Source organism: Urocitellus parryii (assembly GCF_045843805.1).
Source record: "Urocitellus parryii isolate mUroPar1 chromosome 13 unlocalized genomic scaffold, mUroPar1.hap1 SUPER_13_unloc_2, whole genome shotgun sequence".
Lineage (NCBI taxonomy): Eukaryota > Metazoa > Chordata > Mammalia > Rodentia > Sciuridae > Urocitellus > Urocitellus parryii.
Genome location: NW_027551770.1, coordinates 1028907 through 1045926, shown reverse-complemented (window position 1 = coordinate 1045926; position 17020 = coordinate 1028907). Strand labels below are relative to the sequence as shown.

At 54.8% G+C, this 17020-nt stretch overlaps 1 pseudogene; it reads left to right on the top strand.

Moving 5' to 3' along the window:
- The first annotated feature begins 11435 nt into the window (after positions 1-11435).
- On the top strand, positions 11436-16927 carry LOC144251409 (endonuclease V-like; annotated as a pseudogene).
- Positions 16928-17020: the final 93 nt, after the last annotated feature.

Sequence of the window (17020 nt, the reverse complement as noted above, 5' to 3'; positions counted from 1 at the left end):
TACCCCTCCCTTGGAGGATTTCTAGCCTCTAGGTCCCTAATCTACATCAAGGACACTGGGCCCTTGGTTTGGGAGGCAGTGGGGAGGGGGTGGGACTTTGGTCAGGTGTCCCAGCACCATGCCTGAGTCAGGTGGAACTGAGGTGCAGACTGCTGGCCCTGGAGGTGACAGAGTCTGTCCAGGACCAGAGTCCAAGGATGCCTCATCCCAGGATCTAATTATCAACCACTTGGCCAGAACAAGCCAGGGATCCTCCTGGGCACTCATGAACTTAGGCCTGAGAGGAGTTCCCTGACAGTGCAGCAGAAATTACCCTGCCATGGCTCTGTGGCAATGTCATACTCTGGAAAATTTTTTTAAAAAGACAACAACCAGCAAACAGGAGGCTGAGTCACAGCAGGCAGAGGCTTGTGGCCCATGGTCAGTGGCTGGGGGTGGGAGCCAGCCGTAGTATAAGAGGATGGGAAGTGGGGAAAGGGGCCCTCCTGCCATGCTCCCCTGGACTTCTGGAGGCAGTAAACAGACTCTCCAAAGAATGTGGGCTCTTCTAACCAGGTGTTTCATATCTACACACCTCCAGCTGCCCAGAAGCTGACCAGAACCTGTGTTCACAGCACAGCTCAGCACTAAGCAGCCCCAGGGCCTGGGCCAGCCACTCAGGCCTTTTTCACCTCAGTCTCCTGTCTGTTTAATGTGACAGGGGCTGCTCCTGGACTCTGGTCCAGGACCAAAGTCCAAGGATGCCTCTGCTGGTTACAGGAGGCTGAAAGCCTGGGAATCCAAGTCCAGTACACTAGGACTGAGTACAGGCTATGCTGCTATGTATTCTGTCACCAAGGAGAAGCCTCCTGGCCTGGGTGGGCACTACTCAAGAGCAGAGATTCTGGGGGTGCCCATGGGGCCTTCCTTCCATTGCCAGGCCCTCCCAACCAAAGCAAGGCTTTGGTGACTGGGTTATTTCTTCAGTGACATTCCACACCACCTTCTTTCTTGAGGCCCAGTGTCTCTGAAGTGTTCTGGGTCCAGTGGACTAGGTTTTGAGGGCAGCCAAGGCAGGCAGGGTCTCCTACTACAATCAGATTCCTGCCCAGGAGCCTGGCCAGACCCCTCAATGTGTGGCTCCTGCTGCAATCTAGGTGGTTGAGGAAAGCTGGTAAGAGGTCTTGCTCCTCAAGGGGACCTCACTGATAGCCATCCCAAACTCTATGGAGACTAAACCTCCGAGTGCAGGGTGGAGTCCCTGTCCATGCACTCTAGGGGAGTCTGGTAGGGTGTAGCATGGCAGGTGGATCCCTGTCCCCTCTCCCCATCACCTCCTGGCAAGAGACCCCTGCAGATAGCAGGCCTTTGTGTGCTGAGGAAGCCCTCGTCCTGCTAAGCTCATGGCTCAGGAAATGAAGATGACTGAAGCCACCAAACATTCTCTTTCAGGCCCTGAGGAACTGAGAGGGAAGGGACTTGCCTACAGCTACCCAGCTAGGCATGACAGGGGCATGCCAACCCTGAACTACAGAGTCCTGCACCCTCTCTGAGGCTGGGCCCAAGCTCCCTGAGCCCCGTGTTCAGGATCTGGCTCCTGGGTCCTGCCCCAACCCTGGAGCCCATGTGATCCCAGGCCCTTCCCTCTGATGTGGTCCCTGCTCCTCCACCAGTGGGTGCCTGCACCTCCTTCCCCACACTCCCTGCAGGAAGGGGTTCCTGTGGCACCCGTTCTCCTGCACACACTTAGTTCACTGGCAGCCATCTACCCCGAGACAAATGGGGACACGCTGCATTAGCAACTGGCAGCATCCTCGGAACTCTGTTCTGCCACCCCGGAGGTATCATATGTCAGTGTCATGAAAAGGCATGAGACTGGAGGATTGGGAAGTGGCAGCTGCCAGTCACTTTCTGAGTAGACCGGGGGGGTGGGTATCTACTGCACCAGAGGGCATGCAGCAGCTCTACCATGATAAATATCAGGGGTAGGGCATGTGAGGATATAGTCACTGGTCCTCATCTGGGGGATACATCCAGTAGAGGCACCCAGAGCATGAGTGTTACTGGTCCAAGGTGCCAGGGTTAAGCCTGGCACTTGGTCTATGCCCACCAAGTGCCAGCTGACCAGCCCACAGGAATGCACCCTGGTCCCTGGTTCTGACATAAGAATGTTCCACTGAGCTTCACCAGGTGGGGGGTGGGGGGCAAGCCACACCAATGGGAGGCAGAGAGGAAACCAAGCTCAGTAAGTGCCTGCTGGGGGACCCTGTTCATGTTCACAGCACTTCTTGGAACTGGGCTTAGCATCCCCATCCTAAGAGGAGAAAACAAGGCTCTTAAAGATTTTCAGAAGCTGATTCAGTCCTACAGCAGCAGAGAACAGACCCTGCTCTGGTCTGCCAGTGTGTGACACCTGGTTCAGGCACAATGCCCGGGGTAGCCTGTCTCTGAGCCAAGCCAGGACTTCTCTGCACCTCATGGCCTACCCAGCCCCATGCCACCCTGTCCCTGGGCCCAGCTCCTCCTTTCCTCCTGCTCTGCCCTCTTCCTTGCCCTGAAGATGCTATCTGCCACCCTTGATTCCTACAGAGCTAAAAACACCGCTTGCCTGCACAGCTGTCTCTGCACTGCTCCGTCCCTTGTCAATCCCCTCTCTTGGCCACCCTTCATTCGGAATGAATGAAGGGACTGAGGCAGCAAGGCCAGAGTGTGTGCCCAGGGTTTGTGGCAGTGGTAGAGGGAGGAGTGAGGCCCACCCCCACTGGGCCCCTCGGGCCCTTCCCTCTTCCCCTTCCCTGCTAGAGGCTGAAGCCAGATATCACTGAGCCATATCCCCAGCCCTTTTTCATATTTTATTTAGAGCTAAGGCCTGATTAAGTTTGCTGAGGCTGTCTTTGAATTCACAATCCTTCTGCCTCAGCCTCCTGAGCCTTATAGGTATGTGCCACTGTGCCCAGGGATATCAGTGTATTGAAAACTGCTCTTGGGGAAGGCTCAGGGCAGAAGGCAGGACAGGCAGCACCCACCCCTCCTGGGATTCCATCCCTTTCCACACTTTGTCCAGTGGCAGGTGGCTGGACAAGAGGAACTTGTCATCTCCCTGGTGCCAACACCAGGCCAGTCACCCAGGGAGAGGGGTTTGTGGTTAGGTCACAGCAGTGATGTCATTAGAGTGCTTCATCTGCTTTGATTCCTGCATGACTAGCATCCAAAGAAGCAGCTGTCCTGGTGTGAGTGCAAGAAAACAGATCTTACTGATAACACTAGTCTGCCCTATTTACCATGTGTGACAGTCAGTGTCCCTTGGGATGGCATTTACCTGGACATTCTGGTCTGGGCTTAATGTGGCTTGGGAATAGACCAGGACATTTCAGGGACATGGTTTCTCACCATTCTCTATTTCTTTAAGGACAGCACACCTCCCTCCTCTTCTCCATTGTTGGCCACACTCTTCCATCTTGATCTGGAACTGGGGAAACAGGGCCCACAGGTCTGGCAGCCAGCCCCGCCTACCCTCTGTCAACTCCACTCTGGGAGCCTGGAGTCTGAGGGGAAAACAAAGATGGGGGATGAGACAGGCTGCAGGTGGGTCACCCACTGTGCCCTTCCTCTCAGTTGCCTCTTCAAGCCCATGCCAAGAGAGGAAGTGGCCAGATGGGGTGGGGGAAGGGCTGCCTTCCCACAGTGGAGATTAGGCTTGAGGCTGTGTCTCTGGGTGAGGGTGGCAGGAGTATCCCTGGCTCTCTGGCAATGAGCATGGGACCTCAACAGCCTTCCCTTTTGGCATCCTCTGAACCCTAGCTGCCCATTCCTACCCTTGGCCTCATTCTTGGATGAGGACAGACTTGTGGGTGCTGAAACATGGCCACACCAGCATGAACCCCCTCTGTGGCCCACTATGGTTGGTGGGGCACCAGTTAACAATGATCCCTGAAAGAAAAGACAAAGTAGGTGGAGGCAGGTTTATATTCAAAGGAGTGGACTGAGCAAGAGAGCTGTGGTGTTCATACAGCTTTGGGTCAATGGTGCACGTGAACCTGAATCCTCTTCATGTGCTCTAGGAGGGAGATTGCAGGCACTTTCTGGTCCTGGAGCTGGCCTTTGGAAGGTCTGTATTATTGAGACAATGTGGCCACACCCACCAACCAATTCTGGAGAAGATGGCCTGCCACTGGCCATGTTGGGTGTTTCAATGGGCATGTCCAGGGTCCTCCTCTATGTTCGAATGGGCCTCTACCTGAGGTTGGGTGGGTGAGGTCCTCAGCTGGGATAGAAAGCCAGCAGCCCAAGTGCTCATGGCACCCAGTTTACTCTTGCCCTAGCCCTATTGCTCCTAGGAGCCTCCAAGTCTATCCTGGGGCCTTTGCTGTGGTCCTTGAGGGTCAGTAGGCTCTCCCAGGCCTCTTTGGGGGCATGCTTTTAGACCCTGTGCCTTCTGGCTCTTGGTAATGGCATGGAGAAAGGGCTGCCATCAAATGCCAGAGCCAGCCCAGGAGACCTTATGAGGTCCCTGGAAGGCCTGAGGATGGGCCTGGCCAGAGCTTGACAGGACCACCCTGCACTTGGGTTGGCCAGACCTGACTGTGAAGCTGGGCAGTCTCAGGGGCCCATCTTGCAGTTCTCCAAGCAGCTTAATAAGGCCGAGGAACAGTCACCAGGAAATGAAGGCAGAGGGGAAATGAGCACAGAGGATACACAGGACTTGAATGACTTGTGCCATCCAGCCCTGGACACCTCACACAGTCTTCCCTCAGGGAGTGAGGAGTGCCAGAAACAGGGTCTAGAACCCAGGCTGCCACTGTGGCCTGCACTGCTGCTTATCAACACCCTGGGCCTCCCCTTCCTCAATCATACGGTGCGACCCAATACCTGCCTCCTGGTAAACTGCCATCAGGCTTTGCTAACCCATTGACAGTCACTAAACAGGCCTGCTTTGTGACACCAAGGACAAGAACTACTGTGCTTCCTCACAGGTGAGGAAAAGAGGGCCAGCATGCATGTGATGGCTGTGAAGGGTCTCCAGAGGCCATGCCCTTTCTGTGGAACCCAGGATAGGGTCCCTTGAAGATAAAATAGGCCATGAGAAGCTGGAGTAGCCCTTCTGGGGGACAGGACTTGGGCCAGATGTTTCTAGAGAGTTCCCACCAAGCCAGGAGTCCATCTCACTCTCCTCCCGCTTCAGGACCTTTCCTGTGTTCCCTGCCAGTCATGAGCCACAACACTGCAGCAGGGCAAGACTGGGCCTCTGGAAGCACCACCTGCTAGCAGCTTAAACGTCCCCTGGTGCTCACCTCTCTTGCCCTGGTCCAGATGGCCTGGAGTGTCCCAGAGTCCTGCAAATGTTCTTGATAGTGGATGACAGCCTAGAGGAGACAGAACTCAGTGACATGTGCTGGCTGGTTCTGAGCCAGACTCTGGACAAACTCTACCTGCCCCACAGCCTGGGGAGGCTCTCACACCTCCCACAGAGGCCCAGACTTCCAGATATTAGGAACAGCCACCACTGGTGTGTGGGTGACAGGGATGCCAAGAACCTCAGTGTTGAGGTCCTGACATGAAGGAAGAGGGTCCTAGGGTCCTCCCCACATGAGCAGCTCTGCCCAGCTTTACTGGGGACTTCACTCTCTTCGAAGGACTCCCAGCAGAGCTAGTCTGACCTTCCAACTAGTGTTGCTTGTGCCTCCTGCCATCTCTAGAAAGTTTAGCAAGGTTACCTTTTACCACAGTGAAAGAGGGCTTGTGGGTTGCAGGTGGAGATTGGGACAACCCAGGTGGAGAGGAATATGAAACAGGGCAGAGTCCCAAGTGGGACCCTGGCCTCAAGAAGCCTCCCAATCCTGGCTCAGATTGGTTTAGCTGACCTCTGGGGCCTCGTGACTCATGGGAAGGAGCAGCTAATCCCCAGATGGCTCCTGCTTCAGTTAGTGAGAAAGTAGCTGGGGTGGGTGGTGGGTGTCTGGCAGGCAGCAGCCCAGCGTGGCAGGAGCACTTGCACCTGGCACTGGCAGGGCAGCAGCATCTATGACCAGAGGCCCACCAGAGAAGCGGGAGGGAGACCCAACTCCAATACCCTCTCTCACACTATCTAGGAGGGCTGAGAGGCCAGTGGGCCCAGGAAGAAAATGTCGAGCCTGTAGGACATTCACCCATTCCAGCAGGTGGCTTGTCTCTGAAGTGTGGGTCCAGGACTTGCTGGGCTCTTCTTCAGCTCAAGGCACATGACCCTGCCGATTTCTAGGTGGTCAAAGGACATCTCATGTGGCTGACCCCTCACCTGCAAGAACAGGAGGCCGCTCTGTGGTAAGCTAAGAAGAGGACAGAGGCCTACCCAGCAGGTCTGGGAGAGCACAGCCCAAAGTTCTGGGGCTGAGGGTCTCTGAGAAAATCTCCTTGTTTTTTTGTTTTGTTTTGTTTTTTCTCATTATGCCACTGGGAAAGAATGGAAGAGGAAAGTCCTCTTAGGGCTGACAACACACTCAGTTTTGGCATCCCATGTGCTTAAGACTCCAGCAACAGCCTGGATGGGGAGAGAGCAAGGCTCTTGCTGGTGGACACCCACAAGCCTACTCATCCACCACCTCTTGGCACATCTGCCCCAGGAGCCTGTGCCTGGTGGTTTGCAGGCTGCTGCTGCCACCTGGAGGCCATTCTGCACACCTGCAACCAGGCCAAGGCAGGACTGAGACCCAGTGTGTGTAGCCTGTGGCCCCTCTGCTGGGTGACTACCTCCATCAGCCCAGCACAGGCTATAGGAAAGCAGGAAACATCAGACAGCAGGGAGGCTTCTGGACCCTCTGCCCAACCCCTCAGCAGTCTCCAGGGCTGGGCTGAGGAAGGCAGGGCCTCGGGAACAGACCATGCCCCTAGCTCCTCCCAAAGGCCCAAGGTCCTGGTAGCACACAGGGTGCTGCTGCCTGAAGAAGGCAGATCTGAAGCCCCACACACTGGCTCTGAGTCTTGCAGTGATATTTGCAATCTGAAAGCTTTAGACACAAACTGGCTCCTGGTTTTACACCTCCCTGCTCTGGCTGAGCTGCCTGAGCACATCAAACTCCTACCTGCCCTGGAGCTTTTGCAAATACTGTTCCTGAGCCAGGATTTCTCTCTTCCTGAGGATGGCTTCTCATGGATTTTCACCTTACAGCTTCTGTGGAACACATACTAGTATGTGACTGGTGTCCTCTCATCAGGAATGTGAAGGTGAGCTGTGAGCATTGTGTGCTCAGCTGCAGGCTGAGTTCTAACACAGCTGAGCCAACTGGCTCACCAGAGTGCTGATCCCCTGACCTGAGCACCAGTTTAGGTGCTGGGTACCTGGCATAGCAACACCCTGGAGTTCCTGATGCCAACATGGGTCTTCCTTAGCACTCCCCCCCAGTGTTTCTGCAAGGGTCTCCAGCTGAGGGCTGCTCCTGACTGGGGACTGGTGGAGCACTCTGCCATTAGAGCTTACATAAAATGATCCTCCAGACAACCTGGTACCCAGGTGCCGGAGGCTCAAGTAAGGGAGAAGCTGAGTGTTAGGCTAAGTAGCTTCTGAGGCACAGGCAGGAAATCTCAGGTAAAATCCTAGGAACTCTGCATCTTTCTGGTCTACCTTCCTGCCTCCAGGGCCCAATGTGTCCACACAAGGTTCCCCAGCAAGGGGCTCATGGACTTACCCTCAGCCCAGAGCCATCTTGTCCTTAAACCACTGCTCTGTGACTCCAGCTCAGCTGACAAATGGTGAGAAGTAGGGGAGATGTGCTGGACCCTGCCTGGCACAAGGATTCTGGGATCCAGAACCTGTAGCAGCATTGGATCAGGTACACAGCTGCCTCCAGGTTCATCTTGTGGCCCATGGAGATGTAGAGGCTTGTTGCTGTGGCTATGGCTCTTCAGGGCCTACAGCATGGAAAGGAGGTCAGAGCTGCAGGAACACATGCCCCTAGGTCCAGACCAGCCACAGGGAGGCTCTGACGAGGTCCTTGGTTGTAGCAGGGAGTTCTTGGACTCCCATCCCTTAGGCTCCTTCCTGGTGCCTGTTCCTGGGCAGGGTGAGTGTGTGTTGGCATCAGAGGGTCTGAGGTGCATGCGTGCAAGTGCATGCAGTGCCTCTGACCTGGCAGAGTAGAGTGAAGATCCAGGCCAGTCATCATTCCCAGGACAGTTCCAGAACCTCCTGTCAGAAGACGCATCTCCCTCAACCTGCAGGAGCTGATTCTGGAAAATGGGGAGAAAACTTGTAAAAACTGTATTTTCTTGGTGAAGGGCTGAGGCAAGCCCCTTCCTCTTTAAAACCCAATCACAAGCCAGGAAAGGGAAGGGACCTATCCTGGATGATACTGTACCTAAGCAAAGCCATCTGCTCAGACAGCCCTGAGTGTGCCCAAGGCCCCCATCTGACCTAACAACAGGGGCTTTGAGATGGGCAGCAGCTCACTTGGGACCACAGCACTGGTAAGTAGAGGAGTGGGCCAGGGCACACAGGACCACCCTGGCAGCAGGCTGTGACCAGGACTCAGCTATTAGCTTCCTTCTGCTTCCTCCCTACTGGGAACTTGGACATGTGTGTGTCACCTCCACACTTTCCTCTGGAGGGGAGAGGATGGGCCCAGTGTGGGTCATATTGGCCTGGGAAGGGTCTGGTCCCCCATGTCCTCCACTGATGTTTATGGAGTGAGTGCTCCACACAGGCTCCTCTGCCGGAGGAAAGGACAGTTGGGGTCTTTGCCCTCAGAATGTGCTGTGCAATAGAAGAGCCAAAGTGTTAATGTCACCTCCCCAGTTCATGCTGTGGGGCCAGAGGAGGGAGATGCAGGGGTGAGAAAGGGTATGGATGCAGTCACAGGCAGGAGCAGTGGTCCAAAGACTGACACCTGGGATGGCATGGGGGTAACTTGGGGACATAACCTACAATAATCTACATGAGTGCAGCAGCAGCACAGAGGTGGAGATGGAAGAGGCAATCATAGCACAGGGAGGAGTCAGGGGCCCCAGGGATTGTAAGCCACAGGCTGGGATGCACCACCCAGGGCTACATGGAGACAGGCACCCAGAGAACATCAGATGTGCTTTACTCCAGGCCAGGATCCAGGGACACAGAGGTGTCCGGGAGGTAGCTAACCTGTCCTTCCTCCTAGGACCATTCCAGGCAGCTACTGGCTGAGCCCAGGCTGTCCAGGCCTGCTTACCTTCTCCTTTTGCAGGGCACTCTTCTCCAGCATGTCTACCTGCAGGAGTTTCTTGGCCACTCCAGTGCAGGGCAGCTTTGTGAGGACACCAATGTAGCAGGCCACCCCAAAGCTTGGCAGTGGGCAGAGGAGGGTGAACTGGGGCAGTAGGGTTGGGCCGAAGTAATCCATGCAGCCTGGAGGTGAGCCCAGGATGAGGGTTGAATAAAATCTCACCATCTGTAGACCAGCAGAGCACTCAGGGCCCAGACTCCAAGACCCTCTGTGCCCTGACTTCATGGGTGAGGTTGGGGCAGCCCAAGCAGCCTAATCAGCATGCTCACACCACGTCACCCTGTTCTTCCTTTCATTTTATGGCAATTTCCTTCTTTCTCTCCACTTTGATGCTGCCCTCAGGACTATGAATATGTTCCCATGGCCTGGGTGCCCATGCCCAGGAGCATCCTGCTGGTCCCACCACTAGCATCCAGGTCAGCGTGAATTTAACCTTTGGCTTTGGGCCCATGGGGTCCAAGGGTAGTGGCCAGGATGACCGTCAACCTCAGCCCTCCTGGGACAAGGTCCCTGCATCCTCAGGAAATGGCACTCCTGTCTGATTATGGACAGAGGCCTGACTGTCCAGCTCAGGGATGGTGGTAAGGGTGGGGCCCTGAGCTCAGGCCCTGTGACTCTTCACAGTGGCCAGGTTGGCCCTGGACCATGGTCCTGGAGATGGCTCAATGTAGGGTGCTATGGGGAAGAGAAGGGTAGGTAGTGAAGGTGGGGTGAAAGTGGGGCTCTTCTCTGGGTGGGGTCTGTCCTGTGGTCTTACTGCCAATGGTGAAAATGAGTCCAGAAAGGAGCCAACAAAGCCCAGCTGGCAGCAGATGCTCTTACATGGGGTCAGACACGCCCTCTTCTGGTCTTTCCCAGTGGCCCCTCTGACCTTCTCTTTTGGGAGAGCAAGATTACCTCAGTGATGAAACACCCAATTTTCACCCAGAAAAAGGACCCACAGAGCCACAGGGGAATCACAGTCAGCTAGGCTGACCCTCACTCCTCAGGTTGGGCTGTTCGTGGGGCAGAAGAAAGGGGAACTGCCACAGTGGTCCAGCTTTTTAGAAAATCCTCTTCTTTTCTGACTCTGAGTGATATTGGCTTCCAGGGAGCCTTCCCTACCCCAGGCAGAAGCAGAGGGTCTACTTCCTGCCTCTGGGAGGAAGTACCTGTCTGGGGCATGAGGCCTGGCTCCTTCTCCTATAGCAACTGTATCAAATCCACCAGAAAGGGCAAGTCTCAGAAGGCCAAAAAGGCCTGTCCTGTCGCATAGGAGGCCATCAGGCTACCCATTCAGCGCTCTTCATACATCACCTGCCACCAGGCATGCAGGTCAGCAGGAGCCTGAGGCCACTTCTTCCTGCCTCCATTTTCTCTGCCCTATTGCTCAGTTTACAGCCAATAACCAACTTCCTCTCTCTGACCCAACCATGGCTCCCTTCTCTTCCTCACCCATGTGTGGGGCCTGCAAGATAAACTTCCTTGCAAATGGTGGTGTAACAGGTGTTCACTTGATGTTTTTGACTATATTCCTTGTTGCTATGAAACTTATTTTTTTTTCTAAAACTTCTTTTCCCTGACCTTTATCCTCCTTGATCTCTCCTCCCTAATCTCATTTTTGTCTGAATAACATCTTTAAAAACTCCCTGTTTCCCATGATGGGCAGAATCACTGTCTCTGAGACAGGAGTTAGAGGTCTCTTCATAAAGCCAGTGTGGTTACCTCACTGTCACAGCCTCCAGGAGATCCAGCTTTCCCCATCTCTCTCAGTGTCCACATGATGTTGCCTTCATGCTAGTGCCTTCCTGTGCCTTGTCTTTGAGCCTCCGGTGGCCTGTGCAGGTGGTGGAGGAGTCAGTGTTGACTTACAAGAAGGCCAGGAGGGAAGGGGCAAGCAGGGGTGAGGCTAACCACCACCTTTAGAAGAGCTCCTAAGAAAAGGGGTTGGGGATCCTCACACACACCAGGTCCCAGGTGGGCACCTTTGAACTGAAATCATACTCAATCCCCAACACCATTTTTGGGGAAGGTTATCTTGTCACTTCCTTCAAATCTTTTGCCTTGCATGACCCACCCATGGGTGAGGCAGAGAAGGAAGCCATGGGTGGGGCAGAGATGGGAGGTTGGTTGTTGGCAGTGAGCAACAGGGCAGAGAAAATGGAGGCAGGAAGCAGATGGCCTCAGGCACCTGCTGGCCTGCATGACTGGTGGCAGGTGGTATATGAAGAGAGCTAAATGGGTAGCCTCATGGCCTTTCAAGAGTTGCCCTTCCTGGTGTATTTGGTGTAATGGCTAGAGAAGGAGCCAGGCCTCATGCCCCAGGCAAGTGCCTCATCTCAGGGAAGAAAAGTGGCCCCTCTGCTTCTGCATAGTCAAAGGGGAAAGCCCCTGTGAGTCACCAACACCCATAACCAGAAAAGAAGAGAATTTTCTAAAAAGCTGAACCCCTGTGGCAGTTCCTCTTCCTGCTGCCCCAAGGACAGCCCATACTGAGGAATGAAGATCAGCTTCGCTGACTGACTCCCCTGTGGCTCTGTAGGTCCTCCTTATGGATGGAAATTTGGTGCTCTACAATCAAGGTAATCTTATTCCCAAAAGAGGTCAGGGTGGGTGCTGAGAAGGACCAGAGAGGGCACTTCCAACCCCATGGAAAGAGCACCTGCTGCCAGCAGGGCTTTGATGGCTCCTTTCTGGACTCATTTTCACCATAAGGCCTTGAGACACAGGACAGATCCCCCACCCAGAGAAGAGCCCCCCTTTTATGCCACCTTTACTGCTTACCCTCTCTTCTCCACAGCAGCCCTACACTGCCAACCTACATGGTCCAGGGCCAACCTGGCCACTGTGAAGAGTCACAGGGCTTGAGCTCAGGGCCCCACCCTCACCAACATCCCTGAGCTGGACAGTCAGGGCTCTGTCCATAATTAAACAGGAGTGCCATTTCCTGTGGATGCCAGGACCTTTTCCCAGGAAGGTTCTGAGATTGATGGTCATCCTGGCCACTACCCTTGGACCCCATGGCCCCAAAGCCACAGGGTAAACTCATGTTGACCTGGATGCTAGTCCTGGGACCAGCAGGCTGCTCTTGGGCATGGGCACCCAGGCCATGGAAACAAATGCATAGGACTGAGGGCAGCAGCAAAGGGGAGAGGAAGAAGGAAATTGCCATAAAATGAAAGGAAGAACAGGGTGAAGAGTTGTGAGCCTGCTAATTGGGCTACTGGACCTGTAAAGGCAGAAGGCTTCCTCTGCACCATCCTCACCAATGAAGTCAGGGCAGAGAGGGTCTTGGAGTCTGGTCTCTGAGTGCTCTGCTCCTCTGCAGATGATGAGATTCTGTTCATCCCTCAACCTGTGCCCATCTGCAGGCAGCATAGCTTACTGCTGGCCAACCTCACTGCCCCAGTTCACCCTCCTCTGCCCACTGCCAACCTTTGAGGTGGCCTATTACTTCAGCGTTCTCACAGAACTGCTCTGCATTGAAGTGGCCAAGAAACTCCTGCAGGTAGATGGGTTGGAGAAAAATACTGGCACAAGAGGAAGGTAAAGAGGCCTGGACAGCCTGGGTTCAGCCAGCATGTGCCTGGAATGGCCCTGGGGATGGGAAGGATGGGTCAGCTACCTCCTGCATACCCCTGTGTCCCTGGATCCTGGCCTGGAGTAAAGCACACCTGGTATTCTCTGGGTGCCTCCCTCCATGAGGCCCTGGGTGGTACATCCAAGCCTATAACTTTCAACCCCTGGGGCTCCTGGACTCCTCCCCCTGTTGTGATTATCTCTTCCATCTCCACCTCTGTAGGTTACTGTAGGTTATGTTCTCCAGTCACCCCCATGCCATCCCAGCTGCCTCTCCCCCTGGAGTGCTCACATACCTCAGCCTCCAGACCCTGCTCATGGGGCTGCCTGTGCTTTGGATTGCTGCTCCTGCCTGTGACTGCATCCACACCCTTTCTCACCCCTGCATCTCCCTCCTCTGGCCCTGCAGTCTGAATTGGGGAGGTGACATTAACACTCTGGCTCTTCCATTGGGCAGCAAATTCCAAGAGCAGAGACCCCATCTGTCCTTTCCTCCAGCTCAGGCACCTATGTGGTGCACTCACTCTATAAACATCAGTGGAGGGTGTGGAGGTCCAGACTCTACCCAGGCCAATGTGACCCACTCTGGCCCCACCATCTACCCTCCAAAGGAAAGTATGGAGGTGACCCACACATGCCCAATTTCCTAGTAGGAGAGGAAGCAGAAGGAAGGTAGAAGCTCATTCCTGGCCACAGCCTATTGCCCAGTGGTCCTAGTCCACTCCTGTATTTACCAGTGCTGTGTTCCCTGGTGAGCTGCTGCCCATCTCAAAGCCCCTGTTGTGAGGTCAGATGGGGGCCTTAGGCACACTCAGGGCTATCTTAGCAGATGGCTTTGCTTAGATTCAGCATCCATCCAAGATAGAGCCCTTTTATTTCCTGGATAGTGACTGGGTTTTTAAGAGGAAGAGGCTTACATCAGCCCTTCAGCAAGAAAAAATGTCAGAAAAGTTTTCTCCCCATTTTCTAGATTCAGCTTCTGTGGACTGGAGGAGATGCATTCCTTCTCTCAGAAGACTCTGGTACTGTCTTGGGAATGGTGACTCTCCTGGACTTTCACCTACTCTGCCAGGTCAGAGGAAGTGCATGCACTCACACACATGCACCTCAGACCCTCTGCTGTCAGCATTTGCCCACTGTGCCTGGGGACAGGCACTGGGAAGGAGCCTAAGGGCCAGGAGTCCAAGAGTTCCCTGCTGCCACCCAGGACCTCATCAGAGCCTTTAGCCCCTGTGGCTTGCCTGGACCCAAGGGCATGTGTCCCATACCTCTCTGACCTACCTTTCATGCTATAGGCCCTGAAGAGTCACAGCCATAGCACCAAGCCTTTTTACATCTCTGTGGGCCACAAGATGAGCATGGAGACAGCCATGCACCTAACCTGATGCTGCTGCAGGTTCCAGATCCCAGAGCCCTTGCAACAGGTGGGGTCCAGCACATGCTCCTATGCTTATCACCATTTGTCAGCTCAATTGGGGTCACAGAGCAGTGGTTTGAGGGTTCATTTTTAACTGGTGCCCCACCAGCCACAGTGAGTGAAGTCTTCAGAAAAGCCAGGCAGAGCTGCTCATGTGGGGAGGACCCTAGGACCCTCTTCCTCTGTTTCAGAGCAACATTGAGGTTCTTGGCATCTTTGTCACCCACACACCAGTGGCTGCTGTTCCTAATATCTGGAAAGCTGGGCCTGAGGTGTGAGGGCTTCCCAGACTGTTGGGCAGGAAGGGTGTGTCCAGAGTCTGGCTCAGAATCGCCCATCACATCTTACTGAGCTCTGACTCCTTCAGGCTGACATCTGCTCTTGAGAACACTTTTGCAGAACTCTGTCACTTCAGGCCATCTGCACCAAGGCAGGAGAGGTGAGCACCAGAGAAGTTCAGGCCACTCACAGGTGGCTGCTTTCAGTGGCCAGCCTCTTTCTGCTGCAGTGTTGTGGCTCTGAATTGGCCAGAAATACAGGAGAGGCCTCTGAAAGGGGAGGAGAGCGAGATAGACTCCTGGATTGGTAGGAACTCTCTGGAAATAACTGACCCAAGGCTTGTATCCCAGCAGGGTTATTCCAGCTTCTTCTCTTGGTCCACTTTACCTTCGAGGGACCCTGGCCTGGGTTCCACAGAAATGATATGGCCTCTGTTAGCTCTTCACAACTAGCTATATCACATGCATCCTGGCCCTCTTTTCCTCATCTGTGAGGCAGCACAGTAGTTCTGGTCCCAGGTGTCACAACACAGTCCTGTTGTGAGGACTGTAGATGGGCTAGCAAAACCTGATGACAGCCTCACCAGGAGGGAGGTATTGGTTCTTATAGTTGAGGAAGGTGAGGCCCAGGGTGTTAATAAGCAACAGTGCAGGCTGCAGTGGCAGCCTGGGTTCCAGGCCCTATTTCCAGCACTTCTTACTCCTGAAGGAAGCTGTGTGAACACCACAGCTCTCCTGCTCAGTCCACTCCTTTGAATACAAACCTGACTCTGTCTTTTCTTTCAGGGTTCATTTTTAACTTGTTCTTAGCCAGCCATAGTGGGTCACAGTGGGGATCCATGCTGGTGTGGTACCCAGGCCTGGACAGCACAAGTCATTCAAGGGCTGTGCACCCTCTACTCATTTCCTCTCTATTCTCATTTTCTGGTGACTGTTCCTAGGCCTTATTAAGCTGCTTTAAGAATTGAAAGATGGGCCACTGGGACTGCCCAGCTTCACAGATGGAGCTGGCCAATATAAGTGCAGGGCAGCCCTGTCAAACTCTGGCCAGGCACATCCTCAGGCCATCCAAGGACCACACAGTGTCTTCTAGGCTGGCTCTGGCATTTGATGGTATCCCTTTCTCCACGTCATTACCAGGAACCAGAAGGCACAGAGTCCTATGGCATGACCCAAAAGAGGCCTGGGAGAGCCTGTAGACTCCTAAGGACCCCAGCAGAGGCCCCGGACAGGCTTGGAGGCTCCCAGGAGAAGCAGGGACAGGCAGATGGAGAGAACTGAGTGCTGTGAGCACTTGGATTGCTGACATCCCACTCCAGCCTCAGGACAGCAGCTATGAGGACCTCACCCACCCAACCACAAGCGGAGGCCCATTAGAACATGGAGGAGGATCCTGGACATGCCCATTGGAACACCTAGTATGGCCAGTGGCAGCCTATCCTATGCAGCACTGTCTGGTGGATGTGGCCACAGTGCCCCAATAGGACAGACCTTCCCAGGGCCAGTTCCAGACCAGAAAGTGTCTGCAATTGCCCTCCTAGAACATGTGAAGATGATTCAGGTTCATGTGCCCAATGGACCCAAAGCTGTGCAAACATCATAGCTCTCCTGCTCAGTCTACTCCTTTGAATATAAACCTGCCTTCACTTGCTCTGTCTTTTCTTTGAGGGTTCATTTTTAACTGGTGCCCCACTAGCCACAGTGAGCCACAGAGGGAGTCCATGCTGGTGTGGCTATGCTTCAGCAATCATAAGTCTATCCTCAGCTTGGAATGAGGCCAAGGCATGGGCTGCCAGGGGTTCAGAGGATAACAAACAGGAAAGCAGGTGAGGCCCCATGCCCACTGCCAGAGACCCAGGGACACTCCTGCCACCCTCACCCAGAGGAATAGCCTCAAGCCCCATCTCCACTGTGGGAAGGCAACTTGTTCCCTGTCCTAGCTGGCCACTTCCTCTCTTGGTGTGGGCATGAAGTGGCAATTTAGAGGAAGGACACAAAAAATGGGTGGCCCAGCTGTGACCTGCCTCATTCCCAGTCCTTCATATACCACTTTGCCTCCCAGACTCTAGGCTCCCAGAGTGGAGTTGGCAGAGGGTAGGTGGCTGCCAGATCCTCTGGGCCCCATTTCCCTAGTTCCAGATCAAGTTGGAAGAAGGTAGCCAGCAATGGAGAAAAGGAGGGAGGTGTGTCATCTTTAAAGAAATGGAGGAGGCAGCCGCCGCTGGGTCCTGGAGCCAGAGGCCGCCCGATACTGAGAGCGATGGACTGAGGGCCCCAGCCGGGGAGGCGCCGCCGCGGAGTCCGCGCCCAAACGTCCCCGCAGTAGCGCCTGCGCGAGCCTGGGCGCGCCGCGCATTCTCAGCAGCCGGATCCCGCGCCGCCGCTGCCGCCGCCTTCCCGCCCGGGCCGAGCGGCCCGGGAATCGCGGCTGCGGGCTGCATGGGCCGCGCCCGCTCCCCGCCGCCTAACCTCCGCCGAGCCGCGCCGCCGTCGGAGCCGGAGTACACAGCCCTGCTGGAGTTGATTGCAGTCCTCAGCAACGCTGATTCTCCACCATGGAA